Consider the following 25607-nt stretch of genomic DNA (forward strand, 5'->3'; position numbering starts at 1 on the left):
TCTCTCTCTCTCTGTGTCTCTCATGAATAAATAAATAAAATCTTTTTTTAAAAAAACATTGCTATATGGTATATCTGAAAGTTGTAAAGATAATAGATCCTATGAGTTTTCAATACAAGGAAAAAACATTTTCATTTTTTTTGTATCTGTATGAGATGATGCATGTTAACTAAGCTTTCTGTGATAATCATTTCATAGTATATGTAAGTGGAATCATTATATATTATACCTTAAACTTATATAAAGCTATATGTCAAATATGTCTCAATAAACTGGAAAAAACAAAATAAAATAAAAATAAGAGTAGCTCCAAACAAACAAAAAGGAAATACAAGATATTCAGAAATATTTTGGTATTTAAATTTAGAAATTATATGACACTCTTAACATCAGTATATGTTTCACTTTTTGGTACCTTCCATGGTGCCTTCTTGATAGGAAATATAAATTAAAAGTTCAGGCATGGCAATTACTTTTCTCTCAATCTCTTTCTCTCTCTCTCAATCTCTACCTGATGACGAATGGCATCCAATCCACTAGGTCTGCTTGAACAAAATGCACTATGTCCATGATTTCAGTAGGTTAAAATCTAAATCTAAGAGGTGATTAAGCAGCTGGGCTTAGAATTTCAAGCATGAACAGGAATTTCTAAAACTTGGCAATTATGCATGCCTCAGTATTATGAGTTTTTTGTTTTGTTTTGTTTTGTTTTGTTTTTGAGCCTGTTTCTTTTATAGGAATGAAAGGCTGGTATTTCAGTCTACTAGTCCATACCAAGATTTTGTCCTTCAGTCCTTCCACTGTGGGAGATTGTTCTCCCCTCTGTCCTATGGTGTTTTAAGTGATGACCAGGCAGTTAAGGACAATGCAGGCATCTGATGTCTGCCCGATTTCATGCTCTGTAAGCGGTAAGTGTTCAGAAATGAGAGAGCTAGTAAAATTTTTTGGGAAAAGCAAGCTTAGATATGGATGTCAGGAGTCGAGGTTTATGTACCGACTTTGCCACTCATGATTTCTAGCTTTGTAATTTCCCATCTTTGAATAATAACAACTGGAGTTTTCTTCCTAAAGAACATTTCTTATCACACATTAGCAGCCATGCACGTGTTTACTAGCCATGCATCAGTAAAATTAGGACTCCTGATAGGAAAGCTGGAGTTGAAGAACCCCTGTATCTTGGGTGGGGTAAGATGTCTTCAGATCTCTCTCCATCTTATGACAGACAAAAAAGTCAGGGGGTAGAAATCTCATATCCCAAGACTTCAGGGTTAAGCAGATTTCACTGAGAGATAGGGCCAGTTATGATCCTCTGAGCTGTCCAAGAAAGTCAGGTGGATGGACCAATGGGTGCACCTTCTCCACAGGGCTTCCTCCTTGCACAGCTCTGTCATTCCAAGAGTGTGCTAGCATTTTAAGTCTGGTTGTTGCTTGCTGTTGGATACCATCTAATCGCACTCTTGGATAGTGTTGGCTGTCAAACTAACTTTCTGAAAAATCCCAGAGCAGGTGACAGCTGCACACTAAAGGATTTTTAGGATAGACAAGGTAAGCAATTTGTACTTCATTAACTGTCTATACAGACAAGAGGTAACCATGTAGTACACTGAATCAGCTATTGGCTGGTGGCCTGCAATTGATTGTCATTTTATTTTTTAAAATTCTCCACTCATAACATATGTAAACTCTTGGAAAGTATTAACTAAATCTCACATAGATGAACTGTGTATGTTTCAACTATGTAGATTCACCACAATCTATTCCCCAATGTCTTCATACTTCCTAAAACAACGCAATTCTTCCCATAAGTGTTGAGATGGATTATCAGATCCAATGCTCATGAATCTACTTTGCCAAGATATTACCCTCTTAATCATTTTTTAACACATAAAGAAATCCCCGTGTTGAACATTAGTAGTAAAAAATACCAGTCTTATAAGCCAAATGCAATATATCATAACTTTTCTGTATGCATTTGCTAGGATTCAAGGGATTCAATTTTAGCTGTTATATTTCAAGATACTGGCTATAGCTAATAGAATTATGCATTAGGTTCTAGAATTGTTCCTTTATGTGAATAGAATCAGTGAACCATTCTAAAATTCAAAAGTTACACAGATTTTTAGAAACTAGCCGCATTGAAAAAAAAAAAAAAAGAAACTAGCCGCATTGACAATATACTCTTGGGATTGAGGTGGGCTGAGATTTAGAGCAAATTTGTAATTACCTATAAGTTATCAAACATTGTGGTTATTTAATACTTTTATAAATTTTCACTTATTTTGTTTTTAATTATGTTGCTTACCATTAATTAGCTGGTATTTGCTAGTGTCTGTTTAAGTCTCACATTTCCAATGAACCCTACAGATAGGATACTTCAGAATAATGAGTCATCATGTGTTATACAGCACTGATGAAATTTTTAGGATAGTCTTTCTGGATTGAACTGAATGAATGAATAGACATCTTCAGCCAAAATGAAGGTGGGATTCCTTCATTCTTAGGTACTCATCCTTTAGCAGATAAGCTGTCACATCTTTCATGAGACACTCTTGTTTCACGGTTTATATTCTTTCTGTCACTTTATCTGCCTGTGCTAGACCAAAAGAAAGATCAATTCAGCCAGATATTTGCAGATGGATTTGAAGGACCACTTCCCATTTCTGATGATAAGACCTCCTGTGTAATCTGGAAAGAATATCTTTTCATCTCCATCATCTGGACATCTTTATTCTAAGACAATGAACTAAGTATATCTGACCATTATGGGCCAAGGGAAATCAGACACCAGTGTACAATCTAGGTAGGCTCAGAATATTCTGAGAAGGGAAAGAACCAAATTTTTAACCCAGAGAGAAATCTTAATCATAATCTAAATCATAATCTTAATCATCTTAATCTTAGAGAGAAATCTTAATCATAATCTACTTAACTTCCTTACACTGAGTCCCAGAGAATCTGATGATTTGCCTAAGGCTTAAGGTGAATTAGTGTGCCAGTCATGATTGGAATCTACATTCTCATTTCCTTAGCTATGAAATACGGATAACAATAACCTATCTCACTGATGGGTGATGATAAGTGTGTATTATCTGCAGAGCTTTCACCTGTGAGATAGATTTTTTAAAAATATTCCAACATAACTTTTGGGTTCTCCTGGTAAGAGATTATACTTAAGTGCATAACATGTACATTCCTATCTATGATTATCTGAGCCTCAAACCTCTCATTTGTAAAAGATGGCTAATTTAAATAATCTTATGTGATTCAAGAGTATGAAGTAGCATAGTATACGTGAAAACCACTGTAGACTATGCAGTAAACCACTGTAGACTATGCAGTAAATTTTCGGATTCTAGTTGGTATTATTATCTCTGCAAGTTCTTGTTTTAGTGTAACCTCAGATGTCTTCAAGAGAGCATCACCTATATGAGTTTAAATTTGGTATACAATCAAGGAATTTAGTTAGCAGAAATAATTAACCTAAAAATATACCTTTTTTGAATAGGGAAACACAGGTTGCTGGGGAGAGAGTACAGTTGGAACAAAACAATATCAGGGTTAAGCCATTTTGTAGCTAATGCCTTCCCTGGGCAATCCTATTGATGTATTTGGACATATCCTCTTTTCATTGGCCACCATGACATAAAATCTGATTGCCATAGATCCCCTGGAAATTACTCTCAGAAACAGAGCCAGATACCTGAGTAAAGTAAGGTAGGCAAAACTAAAGTTAAAATATAAAGTGATTGTTCAAAAATTCATTTTAAAATGATTTCATATATAAATAGAGTTGGATAATTGATTGCTAATGTACATATCTCGAGATTCAAAATATTTTTATATTTGTAAGATAACAAAACTCAGATAATGCCTACTTAAGCTAGTGATTGGAAAATGTGCTTTGAGAAAGCTGAACATGGTTTGGTTTGCTTGTTTCTTGCAAAGAGGCAGAAGGGAAGGAGCCTGACAGTAGTAAAGCTTTGGGTACTTATCCAGGTCTAAGGCAATAGCCTTTTAAGTATTTACTTCAATATGGAATTAATTGGCTCTGATGGATATTTTTAATCCTTGTTTCCAAAGACAATATGAACGGTTCTAGTCACGCTTACTGTATAAGGATTCTGATTGTTAGTTATAGCCACAGAGGCACCATACATAAATGCTTTCTGAAATGAAGACAGATATAAACAAACCAAAAGAACAAGGAGTATATAATTTTCTTGATCATTGCACTCACTCTACATATAGTTTCCATTACTTCCTTCAAAATTATATTCACTGAAATTACAAATGCCTTCTGTTATGAATACATTTATTGAATTCCTATTAGTTCACGATAGCAAGCTAAATGAAAAAGTAGCATTGTGGAGGCTATTGATAATTAATCAAATTTGGCCCCAATAGTAACTCCTTACAAAGTTAAATAGTAATTTAACCAATGGAAATAATGAGCCATCTTCCTCTTATTAGTAGTTGTCAAGGAAAGAAAAGAGAGCTGACAAAAACAGTGATTATATTGGCCTTAGTTGGTTGGTGCTCTAATCCTCTACCTAAATGGAATCTATTAACCAACCTGTACTTTCTTCAAAAATCACAGCATGAAATAAAGACAAGAGATGAGTCACAGTCCTGTGTGGTGCTGAGCAAACTGGCTTAAGTCATGATTCATGAGACTTCAGCTTTGGAAATTGCAAAGCCTTTTCTTCTTATTCAAAAGTTAAAGGGAAAAAAATGAATTCTTAATTGTGATTCTAAGGAACAATAAAAAAGTGATTTTATGTTATGTTGATCCTTTATATTCTGAATTATATTAAATAAATGATTAAACTTTATATCCTATTTACTTTGAACTGAAAGGAGATAATTTTCTAATAGTTCTAGCCCTGAGCTAGAAATTAAAAGTTCAGAAAGACTTACTTATTCAATTTTTAAAATAACTGCCTTTCTTGAAAAGCCTAGGGATACAAGAGCTAAGGCATCATTAAGTATAAAAAATATTTAGGCCAAGAGATGACAGTAGTAATACAAAGGAGAAACCAGGACAGTTGAAAAACAGCACTCAGATAATGATGCCTCATTAGTACATTGAAGCAGTCAGATTTTTAAATAATGGTCTAAAACAGAAACTAGGTCACTTGGTTCACACTGGGGCAAGGGTTGTAAAGACAAAGCTCTTCCACAGACATTTTCAGGGCAAAAACCTTGGCTTTATTTCTTTGTATTGTAAACAAACAAACAAAAATGGGTGGCACAGTGCCTCAATAAGAGAAATTTTGATTTCTGAGGCTGCCAGGATTAAAATTAAAGTAGGCTTTAAATAAAATCAACAACTGCATTGCTTGTATGGAGAGAGTATTTGACTTTCTTTGACTGACTGCCCAACATCAAAATCTGATAGTATCCCGATTTCTCCTTGGAGAGTTACTTCTCCCTTACTCTGTGTCTTTTGGTAGGAGAATGATTCCTTCTTCATGCCTTCAACTATGGAGCTGGGAGGACTGTGGCAGTCTTCTCCTCCTCCTTGTGTTTCAATGAGGTAGGTATGACTTAATCTTGACTGACAGGGTGTTTTCTTCCAGGACTTCAAATCTTGATAGTGTGAACCAAGGGCAGGAAAAATGGTTGGATAGAATTATTTATGGTGGCAACTATGGAGAAATCGTCAGATAGATTTTTCTGTGAGATATTATATGTTTCCAGTTTCTAGCCCTTTTGTGCTCCATTTACAATCTGGTCCTTTGATTTTTATCAATTTTGTGGGACTCTGAATTTCCCAATCACCTTCCTTTGCTTAAGAGTCCATTTCTGTTTTTTGCACTGTGAAACCACAACTGTTCCACATGGTGGAAGTTAAATATAGCCAAATTGTAAGGTTAAGCCAATGTTTCCTTGCAGAGTAGGGGTTATTGCATTTTGGAAATTCATGGATATATTTTAAGAATGAAAGCACTTTGAAAGGGGAAGCATAGTATTAGTATTCTTTTGCCTTTGATGCCTGATAATGCTTCCTATCAGGGGATGAATTGCTCCTGAAAAATTTAAGATGTCCTGACATACTATAGCCTAGTCTGTACAGGATTGAGAATAGAAACCTACTTTTGTACTCCAAAAAGTTAGAGGAGAGCATTGTGGTCTTGATTTTATTGTGAGATAGCTCTTACCCATCCTTTCCACATCTCTCTGTTTAAACATCTACATAAAAGTAGCCAAAGATGGGCAGAATGAATCAATAGTATACATCTAAAATTGGCAAAAATCTAGGAATCATGCAGGTCAGCCAATTTTGACATTACCTTCCTTCTGTAACACCTGATCAGTTGCACTGTTGGTTGAACACCATTGGTTATTGAATGCTCACTATCTCACAAGGACAGCTATACTTATTAGAATCTTTCTTTTTACTTTCAGTCCAAATATATTTTCCTTTACATTGTATGTATTTGTTGATTATAAAATTGATCTATAAAGAGACAAAAAATAGTTTATTTCAAATATTTGCTCATGATCCCTTAAATCTTTTTTCTTTCTATATGTGTACCACTAATTAAAGATTAAAAATGGTCAATATATGCTATAAAAAACTCCTAAGAAAGCCACTAAAACATGATTAAAATAAATAAGCAAGTTCAACAAGGTGGTAAGATATAAGATCAATATGCAAAAAAATCTGTTGTATTTCTATTTAGTACCAGTGAACATTCTAAAAATTAAAAAAAGAAAACATTACTATTTATAATCTTTCTTTTTTTTACCATTTATAATATCTTAAAAAAATTTTAAATACTGAAGATAAGTGTAGAAAAGAAGGGAAAATTTTGTACACTGAAAATTACAAGAGATAGTTGAAATAAATGAAAGAATACCTAAATATGACTATGTAGTCTTTTGACATCTCAGTTTCATGGATCAGAAGGCTTAATGCTGTTGAGATGACACTATACCCCAAACTGACCTACAGATTCAACACAATCACAATCAAATTGTTAGCTGGCTTTTTACAGAAATTGACAAGCTGATCCCAAAATTTATTTAGAAATGCAAGGGAATATAGTCAAAACAATAATGAAAAAGAAGAACAAAATTGGAAGACTCATACTTTCTGATTTAAAAATGTACACTATTGGGATCCCTGGGTGGCGCAGTGGTTTGGCGCCTGCCTTTGGCCCAGGGCGCGATCCTGGAGACCCGGGATCAGATCCCACGTCGGGCTCCCGGTGCATGGAGCCTGCATCTCCCTCTGCCTCTCTCTCTCTCTCTCTCTGTGACTATCATAAATAAAAAATAAATAAATAAATAAATAAATAAATAAATAAATAAATAAAAATGTACACTATATGCTGCAGTAATCAAGATAGTGTGGTATTGGCATAAGGATAGACCTATAAATCAATAGAATAAAATTGGGAGCCCATAAATAACCCTTTCCATTTATGGTCAATTGATTTTCAACAAGAGTGCCAAGACAATTGAATGGGGGAAAAGAATACTCTTTTTAACAAACAGTGTTGTTATAAATGGTTATCCACAGGCAAAAGAATGAAGTTACATTCCCACCTTATACTGCACACACAAAAAAATTCACTCAAAATGGACCATAGACCTACACATAAAATTTTAAAGTATAAAAGTTTTAGAAGAAAATATATAATCAAATCTTTGTCATCTTATATTAGGCAATGGTTTCTTAAATGTGAGACCAAAAGTATGTGTAAAACAAGCAAAAATAGGTTTACTGGACATCATCAAAATTATAACCTTTTGTGCTACAAGTGATATCATCAAGAGAAGGAAAAGACACCTATTCAATGGAAGAAAATATTTACAAATCATATAGCTAATAATAAACTTATAACCAGAGTACTTAAAGAACTCTTACAATTTAGTCCTAAAAGCACAAATAATCTGATTTCAAAAATGGGAAAAGGATATGAATGCCCATTTCTCCAAAGAAGTTATATAAATGGCCAAAAAGCACATGAAACATGTTTATAAGCCATTAGGGAAATGTAAATCAAAACCAGAGTGAGATACCACTTCACACCCACTAAAATGGCTATTGCCAAAAATATGGATAACAACAAACATTAGAGAGAATGAAGAGTAATTAGAACCCTCATATATTGCTTATGGGAGTGTATATTGGTGCACCTGCTTTGAAGAACAGTTTAGCAAATCCTTCAAATCTTAACCATGAAATTAAAATATGATTTATAATTCTGTTCCTAGATGGATATCCAAGAAATACAAACATATGTCTACACAAAAACTTGTCCATGAATGATGATAGTGGCATTATTTGTAATAGCTAAAAAGTAAAACAACTCAATGTCCAAAAACTGACAAATAGATAAATAAAATGTAATATAGCCATATGATGACGTATTGCATGGCCATAAGAAGGAATGGAGATATTTGTACATCAACATTCAAAGTAGTGATATTCATTATAGACAAAAGGGTGGAAACAACACAAATGTTCAAGAGAAGAATGGATAAAAAAATATGGTATATATATATATATCCAATGGAATATTTTCAGTCTTAAAAAGGAATAAAATCCTGACACATACTGCAACACGGATGGATCTTGAAAACATTATGCTAAGTGAAATAAGCCAGACACAAATGACCACATAGTGTATGATTCCATTTATGTGAATTGTTCAGAATAGCTAACTCTATGGAGACAGAAGTAGATTAATGTTTTTCTGGAGAAATTGAGAGGGAAATGGGGAGTGGCTAATGATGGGTATGGATTTTCTTTTTTTTTTTTTTAATTTTTATTTATTTATTTATGATAGTCACAGAGAGAGAGAGAGGCAGAGACACAGGCAGAGGGAGAAGCAGGCTCCATGCACCGGGAGCCCGATGTGGGATTCGATCCTGGGTCTCCAGGATCGCGCCTTGGGCCAAAGGCAGGCGCTAAACCGCTGCGCCACCCAGGGATCCCCTGGATTTTCTTTTTGTAGCGATGCAAATATTCCCAGGTTTGACACTGGAGATGTACAACTCTGAATATATCAAAAATCATTGAGTTTATACTTTGAACGTGTGAATTTTATAGAATGTGAATTATATCTCCATAAAGCTATTTAAAAATTTATTAAAAACAAACAATGTGGCAAGACCAAGAACAGATCTTTGGGTAGGCTAAATATAGAAAAGGAGTATCTCCATTACCCTGCATGATTCCTTTGCAGCATATACCATATTTTATAACTATTGTGCTTCTTTTCATGTAATTGCCTGTCTTTTTAACTAGCCTCCGAATTTCTTGAGAGTAACGGTTACTCCTATCCTGTTTAGCATTATATTCTTAGCACAAAATACAGTGCCTGGCACTCACAGATATCTAATAAAGATTTGTTATTGCTGGTAAGCCAACTGAAACTTACTTCTAAGCTGAGAGTAATCCATTGAATAAGTCATACCGTAACGTTTTCCAAATGGTTAAGAATCCAATTTACCAATCCAAATTTTTCTGTGTTGCTCATGAAAATATCTTGAGAGGCCACATCAACAGCCATGCAGAAATCTAATTATTTCCTATCTTCAGTATTGCACTGCAACATTAATAAAGTGGAATGAGCTGAGTTGGCATCACATTCTCAATGAGCCTGAAACAACATAAGAGTTTCACATAATGGGAAGGAATTTATTAAGAGTTCAATAGACTAAGAGTGCGTCAGAAAAAAAATGTTCACATAATTCCTATGTCAATAATTCCCATAGCATCCTATGCCAATAATTCCCATAGCACTGGCATCTTAATAATGATAGTATTATCATTTTTAAAAAGATTATTTATTTATTTATTTATTGGAGAGAGCATGTGTGAGCAGGGGCAGGGCAGAGGGAGAGAGAGAATTTAAAGCTACTGAGTGTAGAGCCTGATGTGGAGCTTCATCTGAGGACCCTGAGACATGACCTGAGCTGAAACCAAGAGTCAGACACTTAACTAACTGAGCCACCCAGGTGCTGCAATGATAATATTCTCTTAAATGTATATAGTATTCTTCTGTTTACAAGGACCTTTCACATGTATGTTCATTTGGTCAATAGTCAAGTGAATATAAGTCCAACTAGAAATCTAGACAACAGCCTTTGGCTCTCCTGCTAATAAAGATTCTAAAGATTCTTATCATTGTGTATAAAAAAAGGGACAATGCTATCTAATGTCAGTAAAAGAACCTGTAATAACTGCCTATTTTTAAAACTTCTCAGGGATACTATAGACTCTGGAGGGAAATTCCATGCTTTGTTCATCCAGAAACATCCTCTTTGTTGTCTTATACTTAAATGGCTTCTGTGTATGGAATCCTTTGTGTATAGATCATTTAAGCTTGATAATCCTCTCTCAAAGTATTTTTTAGGACCCATGTCCTACTCACCATCCTCTGCTGCAAGGATATCTCCAGGTGGTTCCCCCGTTACGTCCTGTATCCCATGTTTGTTTGACTCACCATTATGGTGGCTCCAGCCTCATGGAAGCAGAACTTCTGATCTTGTGTGGCCCTTCTCTGAAGCCATTTAGCCATCCATGGAATGGTGTCAAATGATTTATCTTTAGCCAAGTCAGTCATTTAAATTTTCTCCTTATACTAAATATTAATATTGAGAGAGAATTGGAGCATATTTTTGTCTCTTAATGAGAAGAAATTTTTGTTTTCTGCTTTAGAGACTTCTTGATAACTCCATTTTCAGGCATGTCATTGCTTTTACAATTGGTACAAATATTGCAATATTGCTACTTGGAATAAATAAGTTCATGAAATAAAGAAGTTCGTTAATTGACCTCAACTCTTAAGGGTGACAGACAAAATGTTGCTTATTCTCAGCATCACTTGATTGACTTGGTAAATGTTTCTTATGCCTTAACAGGTATAGATGTATTTGTAAGATTCCACAGAAACCTCCACATTGTCTTAAACCAATAGGGTTTAGTAAATTATTCACTTCTATATAAATAAACGTTCAAGATCTATAGTTGAAACAGACTTCATACTGGTTCCCTCATAATTATTTCAGAAACAAATACTGAATTAAACAAGTGCTTTGAATTTCTTGGGAAGTAAAGGTAGGGGTCAGAATCAAATCTCTTCTCCAGTGTGATGTTTAGATGGTCATGACATGACTCGTGTTTGGGTCAAAAGAGATAAGAAGAGTTAGAAAGATTTCTTCTCGATCTTTATACTGCTTAAAAGCACTATAAAAGCCTTTATACTGCCTAAGCACTATAAAAAATACAGCTTTAATTTAACCTAGATCTTCTCCACACAACAGTCAAGTTTCCCCTCATTCCTCTTGCTGAATGACTATGGTATGAACAGGAATTAAAGAAAGTTCTTGCTGAACAGAATTATTGGTTGGATAACATTTGTTGCTAAAAAATTCAACAAAGCAATGTTCTTTGCATCATTTTTACAGATTTAAAAATTGCTTCATTTACAGAGTGTTTCTTTCTTTACATGGTATCTGAATATACTAGCCTTCTAATATTCTATTTCTGTGTCATGGTATTAATATCTCTTTATTTCTAGAGAGAATGTTACCAAGGATAAAATTATTTTAAATTGTTCTGTGACCTCCAAGTATTAAAAGGGATCTGGCGATTTTAGTGTTTGCTTTTGGTATATTGCTATTTTTTCCCACTGAATTGGTTATTATATAGTACTTGGGACATTTTTCACTATTTTCTTTCATAATAAATAAAATAATAGCATAATCTGTAGGAATGAACCCTAGATTTGCATCAGAAAGGCAGACCTTGAATTGTACCTCTGGCACTTACTAATTATGTGGAATTGAAAGATCCACTTCAATTCTCTGTGTTCTGGTTTCTTTATCCAGAGAATGGAAATAGTCCACAGGCCCTGTATAAAAGAGAGGGATGTTATTGGAACTCAAATGCAGTAATGAAAATTGAAAGTCTGGAAACTAGAAAATACAAACAAATGTTATAAGACTTCATTATTGTGAACAGGTTACCTTTCAAAGATTCATTTTTCAGTTAGTTATTTGGAACTCAGAAGATATTATTTGCTATGCAGGGAGATTTTCAAATTTCCTCAGGTGGGGAGCATCTAGAAGGCATGGTAATTTTGCAAAACATCATGACATACTGACATTTATCTCCATCATAGGATTTAGTGACATTCAACTAGTGAGAAATATAGTTAAGTATATGTATGTAATTTCAAATCACAAGCAAGAGCACATGTATCCATGAAAATAATTTTTCCATTTAAATATCATGTGTCCTTTGTCCAATCATCACTGATGTCTTGTCATTTGCTACAATTAATTATAGATAAGAATGGTTGGCAAAGATTTAAGACAAATTTTAAAATTTTTTAAATTTAAAATGAAGAAGTATTAATGGAAAAATTTTAAATAGAGAATATATTCCAAGAATATGGATTCTACTCTGCCTCCCCTCCCTCTCCACCCCCCGCCCCATCTCTTCACACCACTATACCTGAGAGAGAACTAAATCGTGAACCATCAGTATGTGGGAGAACAGAATGAAAATTATCATAAAGGGTGATTCTGAACGCAGGTCAGCTAGTCTATTTAATCCATAACACAGTTGTTCTAACAGTAGTAACAGTACAGGTCATTTATAAACCTAGTGTTTTTAGATTTGAAAATGCTGTTTTTTGAAATGATGAAGAAGGTAAATTCTAATCATCTTTATGGGGGCTTTTAGGATTAAAGAAAAGCAGCTTATAAAGTTTTTCCTTACATAATAATGACAAACACTGAGACTGAAGGCCCCAGGAAAGCTTCTATTGTTGCTCCTGTTAAAAAAGAAGTATTTTTATTATTTCAGTGAAGACTTGGTGAATGTGAAAACTACAGTTTCTCTTCCCTTTTTGCCTACTACCTCATCTAACTGTTAAAAAATGTGTAGTATTGCCTGAAACCTGTTGACCATTTGGGTAAATAATTCACTGAAATAGAAGAATCAGACTCAAAAACATGGCCAAGAGTTAGAACAATTTAATAATCTAGCTTCTATGCTCTATTGACACCTACCAATTAATTACTAAATCATGAAAGTAAGAAGTCAAAACGGTTTCCCTGGAACTGTTTCAGTTTCCACGGCTTAGGCATGAGTTTTTCATCAAGCTCCACTTTTTCCTTATGATGCACACATCCATCGTGGCACAGACCATTTAATGTAAAGTTTATAAAACTTGGTGTCAGTAGACTGAATTCTGATCCCAGGACTGCCCACCAGATAAGTAAGTCCACTTCTGTGAACATTGATTTCCTTGTTTTTAGAATAAAAGGATGAGATTTAGGGACTCTATCATACTGAGCCAGACCTATGTTCCATCTTAGATAAGTACTGGGGCCCTGAGCATGAGACAGTTTAGCTCTCCTTCTATCTATTGTTCTTAAAGGCTAGGCACATTGAAACATCCCGTCTTCCCTAAATAATCTGCAATCCATGTGTCATTCATGAATTTCTCTAATCATAGAGGATACTAGGCATCTGTGTCTCTAGTGTGAAATCATCTATTACACTGGTAATGTTGAATGTGCCAAAAAAAAAAAAAAAAAACCTGCTCTCATCAGATGGTGCTGAAAAGAGGGAGAACAAAGGTGGTAACGTAATCATGGGCAAATGTAGTCATGGGAACCCGTGCAGGTGAAGTATAGGGGGTGTTGTGTATTGTCCTCTCCCCCATAAACTTATTTAGGAGCTGTCAGGAGAGAGACTGGCTCCTGTAATTTTCTGCAGATGGAAACAGAAGGAAATGAAGAAAGATAGATTTTACAATGTGAATGATATGGTGAGAAGCTAAGTGTTAAAGCAAAGTGTTAAAGTGGTGAATTATTGCTTGGAATTCCTTATGCACTCTCTGTATTAGAATTATATATCCGTGCCCTTTGCCATGCAATGACCCGCTACTATGGTTGGAATCTATTTTCCCACCCAGTGATGTTGGGTTGGATTTTGTGGCTGACTTTAGCTAACAGGGTGTGAGTGGAAGTGACAGTGCCAGCTCCAGGTTGAGTCTGTGATTTGTCACAAGAATATACCCCTCATTGTCACTGGTCCAAGGAGAATGGAGAGTGGTGTGTAGATGTGAACCCCACCTCTAGTTTTTGATCAAACCCAAATGGCTTAAAAGGCCAATGCAAAGCTGTATCAACCATCTCACGGATTACTGAGCAAGGAAAATAAATTCTTAAGGTCTGTAAGCACTGTATTTTAGGGTGGCTCACTATTTAGCCTTATTGTGGCCAGAGCTGACCAAAGCACTTAGAAAATGTTTAATTGTGTTAGAAGATGAAATTTGTAATCAATAAATTAATAAGTCTACTCACCCTCCCTTTCTTTCTCCCTGTCTCCCTGAGCTCTTTCCTTTTCTGTTCATTCCTCCTTTCTCTCTCCTTTCTTTTCTTCTGCAAATATTTATTAAAAGTCAACTAAAGGTTCAAAATTGTGCTTGAATGAGGAAGAAGGCTGATACAACCTCTGCCCTTGTGAAACCTGACAGATATGATATGCGTTATGAAGGAAAGCGATGTGATAGGTAGGTATGGAACTCAGAAGCCTGCATGAAGATTCTGAAACAGGGGGAACTGCTCAGCAGTTTAGCACCTGCCTTCAGTCCAGGGCGTGATCCTGGAGACCCAGGATCAAGTCCCACGTCAGGCTCCCTGCATGGAGCCTGCTTCTCCCTCTGCCTGGGTCTCTGCCTCTCTCTGTGTCTCTCATGAATAAATAAATAAAATCTTAAAAAAAAAAAATCGGGGCGCCTGGGTGGCTCAGGTGTTTAGGCATCTGCCTTCAGCTTAGGTCATGATCCCAGGATCCAGCTAGGACTTGACATGCTGCACCCTGCTCAGTGGGGGGAGGTGGGGGTCTGCTCCTTCCTCTCCTCTGCCCCTCCCCCAGTGTGTGCTCTCTCCTCTCTCACTCTCTCACTCTCTCACTCTCTCTCTTTTAAATGAATAAATAAAAAAATTTTTTTAAGATTTTATTTAACTATTCATGAGAGACACAGAGAGAGAGAGGAAGAGAAGCAGGCTCCCTGAGGTGAGGCCAATATGGGACTCAATTCCAAGACCCGGGATCACACACTGAGCCAAAGGCAGACACTCAACCACCAAGCCACCCAGGTGTCCCGTGAATAAACAAAATCTTAAAAAAAAAAAAAAAAAAGAACTTTATCATAATTCGCAACAATAAAAGTAGTGCATGGCAAAAGGCAGAGATTTAGAAGGAATGTGTAGTGACACATAGAAGTAGGCAGCTTTGTGGGTGGAGGTAGGCATTTTGGACTGTTTCCATAGAAGATTTGGAATCCACTGGAGAATTTGAAGCCCAATGTGCTTCAGTTTAGGAGTTTTAGAAAGATCCTCTGGCCTCAGAGCACAGAACCGATTTGAAGAAGGAGAGAATGGGCTCAGAGGGTTGTAGGCTTTTAGTGAAGTGAGTGAAGTGTCCTTGGCTTAATACAACTTAAATAGTTATAATTACATAAACAGTGAGATTGATTGATTTAATCCAAAAGGGTAGTATAACTCTCGGGAGGATCGAAGATGGTAGGAGGATTTGTAGAAGAATTAAAATCTCATTAAAAGTTTAATTTCAATACAATTAACATACATTGTTATATTAGTTTCAGGTGTAAAACATAATGATTCAATAATTCTTTACCTAATCATCATCATAAGTGTACTCTTTAATTCCCATCACCTATTTCACCTGTAACCCCACCCATTTCTCCTCTAGTAACCATCAGTTTTCTTGCTATTGTTAAGAGTTTGGCTATGGTTTCCTTTTTTCTTTGCTCATTTGTTTTGTTTATTAAATTCCACATATGAGTGAAATCACACGGCATCTGTCTTTCTCTGACTGACTTATTTCACTGAGCATAATAGCCTCATATTATGAGAGGTTAGACGAGATAGATGAGATTCATCTATGTTGTTGCAAATGGCAAAATTTCACCCTTCTTTATGGCTAAGTAATATATATCACTTCTTTATCCATTCATCTAATGAGAGACGCTTGGACTGATTCCATAATTTGACTATTGTAAATAATGCCGCAATAAACAGAGAGGTGCAAGCCTCCCTCTGAATTTATGTTTTCACATTTTGGGGTAAATACCCAGTAGTGGAATTCCTGGATCATCTGGTAATTCTATTTTTAATTTTTGAGGAAACTCCGTACTGCTTTCCACAGTGACAGTACCCGTTTGCGTTCCCACCAAGAGTGCACGACACTTTACCCCACATCCTCACCAATACTTGTTGTTTCTTGTGTTTTTGATTTTAGCCATTCTGACAGGTGTGAGGGTGATATCTCATTGTCTCATTGTGGTTTGACTTGTATTTCCCTGATGACGGGTGATGCAAAGCATCTGTTCAGGTGCCTGTTGGCCATCTGGATGTCTTCTTTGGAGAAATGTCTGTTCATGTCTTCTGCCCATTTAATAAGGTCTTTACACCTCTTGGATACTAACCTTTTATCAGATATGCCATTTGGAAATATGTTCTCCCATTCAGCAGGTTTTCTTTTAGTTGTGTTGATTATTTCCTTTGCCATGCAGAAGCTTTGTATTTTGATGTAGTCCCAGTGGCTTATTTTTGCTTCTGTTTCCCTTGCCTCAGGGGAGATATCCAGAAAAATGTTTATGGCCAATGTCAGAAATCACTGCCTGGGCTCTCTTTTAAGATTTTTATGGCTTCAGGGCTCTCATTTAGGTCCTTATTCCATTTTGAGTTTGTTTTTGTGTACGGGGTAACAAAGTGGTTCAGTTCCATTCTTTGGCATGTTGCTGTCCTGTTTTCCCAACACCATTTGTTGAAGAGACCTTCTTTTTCCCATTGGATATTTCCTGCTTTGTCAAAGGTTAATTGACCATTTAATTGTGGGTTTATTTCTGGATTTTCTCTTCTGTTCCATTGATCTCTGTGTCCATTTTGTGTCAGTACCCTACTGTTTTGATGACCACAGCTTTGTAGCATATCTTGAAATCTGAGATTGTGATGCCTCCAGTTTTGTTCTTCCTTTTCAGGATTGCTTTGGCTATTCGGGATTGTTTGTGGTTCTGTACAAATTTTAGAATTGTTTGTTCTAGTTCTGTGAAAAATGCTGTTGGTATTTTGATGGGATTGCGCTGAATATGGAAATTGCATTGGGTAGTATGGACATTTTAAGATTTCTTCTTCCAGTCCATGAGCATAGAGTATCTTTCCATTCATTTGTATTGTTTTCTACTTCTTTCCTCAGCGCTTCATAGTTTTCAGAGTACGCTGAAGTTTCACTTCCTTGGTTAAGTTCATTTCTAGTTATTTTGTTATTTTTGGTGCAACTGTAAATGGGACTGTTTTCTTAATTTCTCTTTCTGCTACCTCATTATTAGTGTATGGAGATGTGACACATTTTTGCATATTGAGTTTGTATCCTGTGACCTTACTGAATTCAGGTATCAGTTTTAATAGGTTTTGGTAGAGTCTTTAGGGTTTTCTGCAGATAGTATCATGTCATCTGAAAATGTAACAGTTTTACTTCTTCCATACCAATCTGGCTGCCTTTTATTTCTTGTTCTTGTTTGATTGCTGTGGCTAGGACTTCCAGTACTACGTTGGATAAAAGTGGTGAGAGTGGACATCCTTGTTTTATTCCTGGTCTTAAAGAAAAGCTTTCATTTTTTCACCAGTGAGTATGATGTTAGCTATAGGTTTTACTTTTTTTAAAAGATTGAAAAAAATTTATTTGAGATAGGGGAGAGAGAGTGAGTACATACAGAGGAGGAGCAGAGGGAGAGGAAAAGTAAGTTGTGCACTGAGCAGAGAACCTGATGTGGGGCTTAATCCCAGGACCCTGGGATCATGACTTGAGCCAAGGGCAGACACTTAATGACTAAGCCACCTAGGTGACCCAGGTTTTTGATATAAGGCCTTTATTATCTTGGAAACTGTTCCCTTTATACCTATTTTGTTGAGTGTTTTTTTTTTTTTCTTAAGATTTTATTTATTTATTTATTCATGAGAGACACAGAGAGAGAATGGCAGAGACACAGGCAGAGGGAGAAGCAGCTCCATGCAGGGAGCCGGATGTGGGACTCGATCCCGGGACTCCAGGATCACGCCCTGAGCCAAAGGCAGGCGCTAAATCACTGAGCCACCCTGGGATCCCCTTGTTGAGTGTTTTTATCATGAATAAAGGTTGTACTTTTTCAAATGCTCTTCCTGCATCTATTGAAATGATCATATGGTGTTTATGGTTTTTATCCTTCTTGGTTTTTTGTTTGTTTATTTGCTTGTTTATGAAGGATACTTTTTTTTTAGTCATAAACCTGGCAATATTTGACTTCTGAAATTATGTGCATGTATTACTTTTGTTTTAAAACATACATTAAAAAAGACAAAAGCAATTATCTGATAGGCACAACATCCTTTTAATGAAATATTCTGGTTAAGCACAAATTTGTAACTGAAATACTCTGACAACAGTGTGTTTTAACTATTAATTACTTCGGTAAAGGAATCAGTTTCTATTGCAGAAGGTAACCAGGGTCACCAATGTAATAGGAATCTCCCTTAAAAGCTAGAAACCAGTTGCTGTTAGCCAAATATTGGAGCTCACACATCTCCTTTGGCCAGATCCAATTTCCTCTTCCTTTACCCACATACTTGGGAGTGTAGTCCAACTGTTCCCTCACTGCCACAATCACGTCTCTACATGGGTCCCACCACTGCCCCACTGTTGCTATGACACATGGAAAGCTTCCCCAGCTTCCTGTCTCCCTGCTGTCTCTGAATTTAAAAAGCAAACTCTTTTTGGGAAAAGCTATTGGTGTTTTGGGCTCTTTATATCTTCCTTCTACAGGGAGTCAGGGAAATGACTGAGGTATAAGCTTCTCACAAGGGTACTTCTCACCCAACTTGTCTTGCTGTTCATTAAACAGTAACAGAACTAGGCTTGTTCTTCTACCATTTCCTAGGTTCAATTCTGGGAAAGTCCTAATCTGTGTGCCCTGCAAACCCTTGAGCAAACCTACATCATTCTCTGTTTCATTGTGAAACAAATGAACTCTTATCATTCAACACACCCTCTTATTCATGTGGTTCCAAGTGCACTAGTCTTCTGACTGTCACTAGAACTCATCAAATACTCTCACATCTTAGGGTCCTTTCTACCTGGATTGCTCCTCTCATGAGTAGCCATATGATGCAATGCCTCACTTACTTCAGATCTTTCCTGAAGAAAGACCACCATCACCTTGTCAACGAAGTCTTTTTTGACCAGTCTATTAAAAACTACAGCCTTCTCTGAACGCTTCCTCTACTGCACCCTGCCTAACATGTCTCCATACCACTTACTGACATTTAAAATACTTTACATATTTGTTTATTGCCTGTGTTTCCCTTCCAGAAGGAAAAATCATAATAACAGGAAATTCTGCCTGTTTTGTATCCCAGGTATCTAGAGCAGCTTCTAGCATGTGTCCTTAGTAAATATTTTTGAATAATAAAGTATTAGTTAATAATACATATTAGGGGCACCTGGGTGGCTCAGTGGTTGAACATCTGCCTTTGGCCCAGGGCGTGATCCTGGAGTCCCGGGATCGAGTCCCGCGTCAGGCTCCCTGCATGGAGCCTGCTTCTCCCTCTGCCTGTGTCTCTGCCTCTCTCTCTGTTGTCTCTCATGAATAAATAAATATAATTTTTAAAAACATATCTTAAACCCTGTCCAGTGAATAGTACAGCTTTTTAAGTACTTTCCAGTAACCAAATACTTTAGGTAAATTCAAAATATTAGTATTTTTAATCCTAGGTCCAAATATTGGATACCGTAAGAGGAAAAATGCTTATACTTATTTTCTAATATAGTAGTGGGTGCTCAATAAATATTTATTGGATGACACTATAAAAGGCAAATAACATATTTCAATATAAAAATATAATCTTAAGTTGTCCCCAAAAGATTCATATACTTCATTATAACCAATGATTTTTAGAAGAGGAACAGGAAGATGTGTGAGGATTGATAGGAAGGAGTAACTTAGTCAGTTTTGTGTTTTACAAAGAACCATTCTTTGTGGAAGTGGGAAAGATGGATAGGGAAGGCTGTCTACACTAACCAAACCAATTAGGTGATTGTCATGGTCCAGGTGGGAGATGATGGGGATCTGAACTGAGACATTGATAGTGAGGTAGAGAAGAGGGTGTAGAGACCTAAATATTCATCATGTCAAATCCTTGTTTGACATTCCTGGTGGGATTGTAAAATGATACAGCAACTTTGGAAAACTTTGACAGTTCCTTAAAATTGTTAAGCATAGAGTTAGTATATGATCCAGAAATTCCACTCCGAGGCATCTACCCAACAGAATTGAAAGCACATGTTCATACAAAAACTGGTACATGAATGTTATTCATAGTAGCTCCAAAGCAGAAAAAACTCAAATGTCCATCAACAGATGAACAAATAAACAGACTGTGGAATATTCAAACAATGGAATATTATTTGGCATAAAAAGGAATGAAGTACTGATACATACTACAATGTGGATGAACTTTGAATACATTACGTTAACTAGAAGAAGCCAACCACCAAAGACCACTCATTGTGTGATTCCATTTATATTGAATATACAGAACAGGCAAATCCAAAGAGAGAGAAAATGGATTAAAGGCACTCGGGAGAGGATGCAGGGAGAGTAACTGCTAATGGGTATGGAGTTTCCTTTTGGGGTAATAAAAATGTTCTGGAATTAGAGTGTGGAAATGGTTGTGCAATTCTATGAATATATTTTTTAAATTACTGACTTGTACACTTTAAAGGGATAGTTTTTATGCTATGTAAATTATATCTCAATAAAGCTGTTATTTAAAAAATATTCAGCAAGTAAAATGGATAGTCTTTGGTGACATATCGAATGTGGAGGATGAAGGTAAAGGTTAGAGCAGAAGGACTTGGAGCCTCTCAGTTTGTATAAGCGATGAGAAGCAATGAGGATATTTTTCCCAAAGTAACTTAAGAATAAAAAAGAGGGCTGGTGGGGGGAGATGCCAAGAAACAGATATGGAGCTGGACAAAGAATGCCCAGCAAAAATAAATCTATGAATGGAATGAGCAGTGAATTCTTTGTTTTATTAAAATAATTTAAAAAATCATCTTAGAAGACATGATGGAAAGTGTACACTGCTCTTTAAAAATATAATCAAATGAAGTCAAATTTGATTAACACGGCAAGTATAAATCGACTGTCCAAGAAATATAAAGACAGAAGTGTCAAACAAAAATGTCATTTGGAAGGAATAGGTTTGAAATGACACAACTTCGGTATGAAGAATTATTTTGTTCCATGAAACTCAGTTTATATTGTACCACATTCCACTGAATAAATAGTATGGCCAAAATTGAAAAAGAAGTTAAAATAGAATCTGATCTTTAAGGATTCTATGGGTTAGAGGACTAGAAGAAATATTCTCAGACACAAACATGCAGATCTTATATATTTGGTGCCAATGCTATCCACTTTAAAAGCTGACCAGAGCATGAATTTTTCAAGTAAACCTAACTTCAAGCTGCATAGTTGCCATTATTGGCTGTTCCTGAGTCAGCTCACTGCTGTTTGCATCTGTGCAGGGATGGGGCAAATGGATTGGAGCTTGGCCTGTCCCCAGTCCCAGACTCTGAGGCTGAGCTGTACTTTCCAGGACTCTTCCATGTTCACATAGTGTCTTTTAGCTACTAGTACCACTCCTCGATTCCTTGTAGTATACGGACAGTTCAGGTTAGATGACGCTGGAGCTGATATTCCTATTTTTATGGAAAATACTGTGCCCCTTGCAATCAAATGCGTTCCTCCATGCACTACAATCCAATCCAAAAGCATTATGGAAGAACCACATGACCTCAAACCATCACTCTGCACTGAAGATCTATCTTAAAGGAGAACACAGGCAGAAGCCCCTTTAACCTCAGCCGTAGCAACTTCTTACTAGACATGTCACTACAGGCAAGGGAAACAAGCAAAAATTGGAGGACCTCATCAAGATAAAAACCTACATAGCAAAGGAAATAACCAACAAAATTAAAAGGCAGCCTACTGAGTGAGAGAAGATGTTTACAAATGACTTATCTGATAAAAGGTTAGTATCCAAAATCTACAAAGAACTTATCAAATTCAATACCCAAAAAATAAGTAACCCAGTTAAGAAATGGGCAGAAGACATGAGAAGACATTTTTCCAAAAAAGACATCCAGATGGCTAACAGATACATGAAAAGATGCTCAATATCACTCGTCGGCAGAGAAATACAAACCCAAACCACAATGAGATACATCTTACATCTGTCAAGATGGCTATAATTAACAAAAGAAACAACAGGTGTCAGCGAAGATGTGGAGAAAGGGGAACCCGCCTGCACTGCTGGTGGGAATCCTTCTGGAGAACAGTAGGGAGGTTCCTCAGAATGTTAAGAATAGAACTATGTTCCAACATAGTTCATATGTTGCACTACTAGGTATTTCCCCAAAGAATAAAATACAGATTCAAGGGGGAACATGCATCCCAATGTTTACAGCAGCATTATCAACAGTAGCCAAACTATGGAGAGAACTCAGATGTCCATCCACTGATGAATGGATAAAGAAGATGTGGTATGTGCACACACACACACACACACAAACACACACACACAGAGGAATACTACTCAGCCATCGAAAAGAATGAAATCTTGCTGTTTGCAACGACATGGAACTAGAGTGTTTCATGTTAAGTGAAATAAGTTAGTTGGAGAAAGACAAATACCATGTGATCTCACTCGTGTAGAATTTAAAAAAGAAAACAGATGAACGTAGGGAAAGGAGAAAAGAAAAAAAAAGGGAGAGGGAAACAAGCCATAAAAGACTCTTAACGATAGAGCATAAACTGAGGGGTGATGGAGGGATGTGGATGGGGGATGGGGGATGGGAATTAAGGAGGGCACTTGTTATGATGAGCACGGGGTACTGCATGTAAGTGATCAATCACTGAATTCTATTCCAGAAACCAATATAGCCCTGTATGCTAACTACCTAAAATTTAAATAAAAAAACAATATTAACAGTTATCATTGCTTACATATCTACCACATGCCAAATAGTATATAAACTGAAGCTCAGTCACTCAACTTGTGCAAGCCACATGGCTGGTGAGAAGTAGAATCAGAATTGAACGCAGGGGTACCCATGCCAAAATCATACTCATAAGTGCATCATGATATTGCTCCACTGGAAATCCCCTTCAGTAATAACAAACATCTTGGTTTCCCCAGTACATTTTTGCTGGACCAACATCCCAAAACAGGGCTGTCGTTCTACTCAAAAACCTGTGTTCTACACTTCCCAGAAATACAGCATTTGTCCCACCACCCATTAATACTGTTGCCTTTAAGCACCGTAGCATCTGAACCAGTTAAGCAGAATCCCATCCTCAGATAGATTGCATTCACCTTTTGAGAAATAGTCTCTTTTCTTTCCAAATTGTCCTTTGGCAACCCAGCCTTGCATTTCTAACACCCTTGATGTCTGGTAAACTGTTGGTAGAGCCAAGTTGACATTTCATTTAGGGCTGATTTTATTCAGAAGCGTTTGAACTCGACTTTGAGACTTTGGAGACATGAAACACAAAAAAGATAACTTGAAGCAATACCTGATTAACGCTGAATAATTCAGAATTAATCAAAGTGTATTTTAAGCAGGATGCCTAAGCTAACACATTCTGAATATGAGCCATATGATTACTCAGAGAAAATGAGAAGAGGAGTTTTTAAGTTCAAACAGATTTAGAATCAGCATTTTAATTGCAGCAGCACTTCACAGTCTTCTCGTTTCCTTTGTCTGCCACAGATGTATTTCCTCCCAAATCCTTATATTTTAATTTTTTTCTGTGGTAGTACTTATTTTAAGCTGTACTATCATGCAGTTGCTTCTCATTTCTCTACACCAACAGAGAGGTATGAAGCAGCACCGCCCTACTGAGTTAAGGGTGGGACCAGAGGCACAGCGAGTAGCCACTTCTAAGAACAGGAGGTTGTGCAGAGCAAATGCAGCTCCAGAAATGAGAGTTGGAGACTGGGAAAGCAACAAGTGATATAACCTCATAAAAGCTGGGGCTCAGTGTCTGAAAGATATTACATACAAAGAAGTGACATCCAGCAAGCAATAGTCATAAAATAATTATTTATTTATCAATTTTAATAAAATAATGACCAAGGGAACTAATTCATAATCCATAATCATACTACATAATTTTCCTTTTCTCACATTACTCCTCATTCTGGAATCTTCTTACTGCCTCCTCCTATTCATTCTCAATTCCTTCCCAATCCCCAAAGTGCTTGTCAAGTCATCCTTGTTCTTTATTTTTGTCCCTTGTCCTAGCAGTTCTCCAATCTTCTCCTTCTCCCCCCTCTTTTATTTTCCCTGGTTGGCACCGCATGTCTACTGCAGGGAAGAGCTATACTTTTGTGGGGTATGGGGGAGAAGTCCTTACATCATGGGAGGTGCCCGGGTTTGAGATGCCTGGTATCATAATCAGTCAACTTTTCCCTTCATTGGGCAAGGCTTTGTCCTTGCAGAATCAACAACTCAAGGGCTTCCAATAAAACTTTGAGTGTCCACTGTCCTGTAAACAAATGAGAAGTTCAAGGCCCCTTCACTCACGTGATTGCTTGAATCTGTTGCCCATTCATCTAGTCTGAAGCCAAGTGGGACCTCAAGTGGAAGAGAGATGTAGCTGACCATGTTTAGGGACACCAAAGCCTTCCTGCATTTTCAAGTGACCCAAGTTTGCCAAATCACATCTGCAAAAACTCAGTTATGAGGTGAGGTGAATTGAGATTTAAACCAGAAGTTCCAGTTATGAGCCCATAATCCTCTGATCTTTCAAAATATTAAGAAATCCACTTAAAATATTTTATATATGTTAAAATAACATCATAAAATCTGGATGAGCAGGACTGGGAACTTACTATGCAGTTATGATCATGCCTCAAGGCAAGTACAGAAAAACCAGTTGTTAAGGAATAGATTAAGTACCCATCTGCTGTGCAATCTTGGGCAGGCAACTTCTCTGAGTTTCAGTTTTTTAACTTTAAGGGATTAGATAGTCTGTTCTCTGCAAATCTTTTCAGCTATTACATTTTATGATTTTAATATACCTGGGTTGTTTTCACCTCTTGTTTTCATCTCATTTCAGGCAAACTTCTAAAGATTTTCTACTTGCTCCTCTGTACATTTTGATCATAAGAGACAAAGAGAATCTAATCTACATGTATTATGGCAGAGAGAAGACCCAGAGGCTACAGTAAGATTAATATTATTATCTCTAGTTACTTTAACAAATGTTGTTGATTTCCCCTACTCTTTTCCTGGACTACCTCAAGCTTTTTATACTTTCAATACAATTTCATTTTAAAGAACCTGACATTTTCTAAACCTTTGAAGGTCATATTTTCTGTCTGTGTGTGTGACTTGAAGAATTATTTGTGTTTTCATTAGGAGTTCATGCTATTTCGCTGGAAGCATTAATAACCACCTTAACTTTGTATGTGTATGAAGCCTCTTTCCAAGGGTCTTG

At 36.5% G+C, this 25607-nt stretch overlaps 2 long non-coding RNA genes across 5 annotated transcripts in view; one reads left to right on the forward strand and one right to left on the reverse strand.

Annotated features, from left to right (window-relative positions):
• The first annotated feature begins 2093 nt into the window (after window positions 1-2093).
• On the forward strand, window positions 2094-25449 carry LOC140625500 (uncharacterized). The gene is made up of 3 exons (XR_012024837.1): window positions 2094-2191; window positions 5454-5536; window positions 25227-25449. It is a non-coding gene; the product is annotated as an uncharacterized lncRNA (long non-coding RNA).
• LOC140625497 (uncharacterized) overlaps window positions 5199-25607 on the reverse strand; it is a 110851-nt gene continuing 90442 nt past the window's right edge. The window contains exons 1-6 of one of the 4 annotated variants that reach the window (XR_012024834.1): window positions 12746-12802; window positions 11792-11873; window positions 9432-9563; window positions 6864-6952; window positions 6294-6460; window positions 5199-5648 (exon numbers count right to left, since the gene is read on the reverse strand). This is a non-coding gene — a long non-coding RNA (uncharacterized lncRNA). Of the gene's footprint in view, window positions 5649-6293; window positions 6461-6863; window positions 6953-9431; window positions 9618-11791; window positions 11874-12745; window positions 12803-25607 lie in introns of those variants that run through there. The other 3 variants (XR_012024832.1, XR_012024835.1, XR_012024833.1) reach the window with 3 other exon arrangements.

The sequence above is a fragment of the Canis lupus genome, chromosome 36 (genome assembly GCF_048164855.1).
Source record: "Canis lupus baileyi chromosome 36, mCanLup2.hap1, whole genome shotgun sequence".
Lineage (NCBI taxonomy): Eukaryota > Metazoa > Chordata > Mammalia > Carnivora > Canidae > Canis > Canis lupus.